The sequence below is a fragment of the Brachyhypopomus gauderio genome, chromosome 8 (assembly GCF_052324685.1).
Source record: "Brachyhypopomus gauderio isolate BG-103 chromosome 8, BGAUD_0.2, whole genome shotgun sequence".
Taxonomy (NCBI): domain Eukaryota; kingdom Metazoa; phylum Chordata; class Actinopteri; order Gymnotiformes; family Hypopomidae; genus Brachyhypopomus; species Brachyhypopomus gauderio.
Genome location: NC_135218.1, coordinates 17,153,479 through 17,158,478, shown reverse-complemented (window position 1 = coordinate 17,158,478; position 5,000 = coordinate 17,153,479).

Here is a 5,000-nt window from a genome sequence, read left to right as displayed (position 1 = left end):
CAGCTGGTTAATCGCCCGGCCGTTCCCAGAATGCCATTGTGTGTCCTCCCTTTGATCGAGGTCCCCTTCAAAAGAATTGGTATGGACCTCGTCAGTCCATTAGAAAGGAACATGCGAGGGTAACACTTTGTATTAGTCCTGGTGCTCTATGCAGCATGATACGTCAAAGAAGTGCCTCAGCATTCATTGTTACAGCTACCAATTTCCTGTGCTGCCAAGGGGAAGGGGATTTGGCTGGTGAATGTGATCTGCGAGGTAGCGGTATGGCCCAGATGTGCCAGTAGATAATTACAATTGGTTGTAGCTGTGTGTGGTTAATGGAAACCCCCATTAAAAAAAGGATTTGTTAACAAATAATGAATTTTGACTTTTAAAATTTCTTTTGGAGCACATTAGTTTGGAATAATAAAATACAGACTGGGACTACCAATCAGTATTGTCACTGTACGGGGGACACCTGCCGGCGACCCCCGTCAACAGTGATATTTCATGTGGTCCTGTTGTTGTTGCATTGAGTTCATCCCTTAGGTGGGCAGGGCCTATTAGGATACCTGACACCTGAGGGTCATTTGTCTGTCTATACGTCTTGTCTTTGTACCAGTTGACTGCTGGTTATTGTATCCTTAATTTGGATTATGTCACAAGTTTTGTGTTATGCATTTTCTCTATTAAATCCCCCTTTTCCCTGAGACTGGCGTGATCGCTTCCTTTTTATTTTGTATTGTTGAAACTGACCATCAATGTGCAAATTGTCAAACTCTTCAAAAGAACAGAATGGGTCTAATAGTGGAAGATTAGTGCTGTAAGTCCAAATATACTTAAATCCAGGGATGCTGCCAGGGAATTTAGGCCCCATGGAATGATATCACATTTGACCCCAATGTTATTAACAACTACCTGATGTTCTAAGTATGTTTTGGGCCCTTTTCACACACAGAACTGTCCTAACATCCCACCCTCCCGCCCCACTCTTGCCTATACCTCCTTTTCACTTTCATTGCAGAAACTGGAGATTAGCTGTTTCAAATATTTATAAATGGGGATAAGAATAGAAAGTTTGGTTCATTGTAAAGATTTGTCATAAACCTCTAGTCATGCATTGCATGCAGTGTTTTGAGTGTGATAAATGACTTCCATTAAGAATTTACAACTGCTCTATTTTGGGTGGTACTTCATATGGTTTTACGTCTTCCCTAAAAGGAACAGACTGATATATAGTAATTACTGTATGCTGGTGGTGTCAGGCACAGAGACTGATGTTTAATATCATTAATTTGTTATTACACATATCTGAGAGAAATGGATTTGACTATAGCCCGATTCTCTCCTTGAAAATGTGGGAGTCCAAGTTGATGGATGTTTCAGAGGTTTAATTGTTTCCTGTTCCCATGACTCAATCACTATGCAGCACTTTCCAGTGCAGTGCACAGAACTCAGCCATTGTTTGCTGTTGGTGTTTCTGTGGCTGCTGTTTGGCTATTAGATACTGTAATGTCAGTGGCAGATCCATGGTGCATGACAGAGAGACAATGAGCTTGGAGTGAAGAGTGCTCAGCGATGGATGGAGAAACTGCAGGATGACAAACAACCTAGTTAGACTGAAAAAAGATGGAAAGGGTGGCTGGGTTCACTGCTGACTTTACGGCAAATTAGATATTGCTCAGGTTAGCTCTGTTTTATGAAAGACAGGTTCATGCGTTCAATCCTGTAATAGGCAATTCTGTAATAGTAGGTAAGTGTGTAACCACAGATGGCCACCTGTAACCCAAATGTTCTCTCAATGCACAAGTTATAAACAGATGGTCCTATTGAACAACTATGGTTCAATATGAGTCACTGAACTCACACTCTACAGATAAGCAAAGCAATCTCTGCTTTTTATTCATTTTTTGAGAAGAAAAAAATAAAATCATTGCTTCATCTCATTTATTCTCTTTGGTTCTTTTCGGTATGTGTTTATATGTGCGTTGTGAATTGCAACAACTGTATGTTTTTTTGCTTCAGTCTTGTGTTGTGTTCTTATTATTTACAGTACTGGAGCCATTGTAGACAGAGCACATCTACACAACTGCTGCTGTACTCAGATGCGGACACATTAAATAATTATTCTCAACAGTGGCTATTATATGAAGGTAAATCTGTAGCAAAACTTGGGGAAATGATTTGAGTACAAAACCTGTACTTGTATTTTTCATTTGAGAACTTGTAAACTAAATGTTGCACTTATATTTTAATTTGAGAACTTATGAACTAAAAGTTGTACTTGTATTTTTGATGTGAAAACTTGTAAACTACAATTTGCACTTGTATTTTTGGTACATGAATTCAGCACAACTTCAAATCTGCCTGCCTTGACTTTTGCTTAAAGTCTTGTGAAAATGTATTTGAGTTATTCTCTACTTCAGTGATAGCGTATTGCTTGTTTTCTCGTGTTCATACTTTCCGTTGTCTTTAGTGCATCTGAACCCATGTCTACTCAAGGAGAGTCAACGTCTTTAAAATATTTACAGAACGCAGTGGCTACACCCATCTCATCAGACAAGTTTACAGCACCAGCTATGGATAATTCATGTTTCATTCAGATTAAGTGTCACAATGATTATGGGTAATGCTGCCTCTGGCCACCAGAGGTCAGCCTCACCAGAATTCAGATTTTTTTTCCCCCTTTCCCCCTAATCTCATCAAGATTAAAATCCAGCAATCGTTTCCTCAGCTCTTGTTCTGTCTACTGAATATAAAAGAAGACTTTGCCACCATGTAGGAACCAGTGGATACCAGTGGAGGTTTGTGTTCACTGAACAAGGTATTCTGCTCATTGACCACACCCAGAAGCTACAACACATGCCCTGTACCTGCCTTGTACCATGAGTAAACAACACTTAATCAGCCTCATCCCAGAGAAGAGAAATGTACCAGGAGAAGATGCTGATGCTCTGATAATGATCTTCAAACAGGAGAGAAGGCATCGGAATATTGCAGAAGATCATTCTGGAATCAGGAAGTGGCTTGAATGAAGCAGCGATGTAACTAGCTTGCTGAGATTTGAGACTTAATATATGCAGTTGGCTGTGAGGACACACACTGTGTTGTGAGCCCAAGACCCCAAAAGACAAAACCTCAGACAGCTTGCAAATATGAAAGTGCTACATCTCCAGTGGATGCAAGCGCCATTGAAATTGCAAATGCAAAGCTAAGCCTAAAGGTAAAAGTTGCTGGACGCCACTGTGTTTATGCCACTGATTAAGTGATCTGGGACATATTAGTGCCAAGATGCAAGTGGGTTCCTGTAAATCACCCTATTTGCAAAATATATGGTTTATAGTACCTATAATGCTGCATTTGTAACCTGCAGTTTATCTTCTCCGGCACTAGTGAGAGCTGTAGGAAACATCTTGGATGACTTCTTGAAACTTAAAACAAATTTATATTTTCCACTTTCCCTTCTGTTGCAGGCTCATCTTCAAGTATTTCTTCTTCAAGCATAACACCATTATAATTGGGCATTAAAGAGGACTAGTCACGCTGTCAAATAGTTTTTAATAATTCTTCAGTCAATTGTCACGGTGGCGACGGAGGGGAAGCCAAGAGAGCACTGCACACAGACAACGTCGTCAACGGAGGGCAAAACACTAGGGTTTAAATACACGTTAGCAAGGATAACAAGAGACAAGCACAACAGGCTAAAAGAGGGAAGGCTGACAAGGGGTCTGGCAACAGCACAATAAACAACAACAGCAAACACGCACACAAGAATGATGCACACTGTGGACCATACCAAGGGCGCCTGGATGGAGGGGTGTGTGTGCCACTATAGTATACATCTTCTCCCGGAAGGTGGGGCTCTCAACACATCCTTGGATGGCATGACTCACGCCGGGCTCATGGTTCAACAAGTGCAGCGGCTATTGGTGATGGCAGGTCCGGGGGCACTCCCCAAGGGACAGTCCATGAACACATTCTCTCCCGTCCTGATGTTGCGGGAGCCAGTCAAGCCACTGCCAATCAGTCAAGCCGGAGGCAACGGTGCCACCGTGAGCCGGCCAGTCAAGCCCGTGGCAACTGGTCATGGCAGCAGCAGCAAAGACAGCCAGCAGACTCCTCCTAGCCCCATCCAGAAAATGCCGGGAGGGACACAAATGCACTCTCAACAGGTCTCCTCCACTCCTCTTGATGGCTCTGGGTATGTGGAGGGCCCCTTCCCAGGAGAAGCACATGATGACAATAAACATTTATGAGTAGTTACAGAGGCTTATATCAAGGGTTATAATGCATTAGGAATACTTTATAAATCTTTATGAATGTCCTTATAATGCATTATGGATAAAGGATTCATAGAAAGTGTTAGCCTGCATGGCTTAGAGTGAACCCAATGGTGCAAGGTAAAGTGCAGAGTACCATCTGTATTCCCATGACCTCAAGTGTTTCACATAAAGAGTTGACAGAATCCCTTCCTACCCTGTAACCCAATAGCCTTCTCATCTTAACCTGGTCACAATCACAAGCCCAGCTACAACTTTGCTCATTGGATAAACATTGTACCTTCTAGTAGATCAACCACAATACAAAAGCCCTGTGAACATTCTTGTTTGCATCATCACCCCCTGCATAATTTTTTTTATTGACCTGAGCCACAACTCATCTCTCTCACAGAGGTTGGGTCTGTGTTACAGGTTTCCTCCTCAGAACAACACCTCCTTGCAGTTCTGCACCACCCATGTCTTGTTTACAAATAGAGGCCATGGAGGAAAGAGAAGGAATCACAAGCTCAAGGTTTTATTCAGCCATCTACCTCCTTGGGTGCAGCATGACAGCATGAACGTATCCCAGAAAACTCCCGTGTACAAAGTCTGCCAAAATGGAATTCAAAGCAATGAAAGTCAGATTCACCACCCTTCCTTAAACAGCAAAACTTTTTTAGTTTGTTGTGGAGGTTGATACCTTAGAACCGGGGCTGGGAGCAATGATATCATGGCCAGTTGGAGCAGTTATTCCTGTGTGAG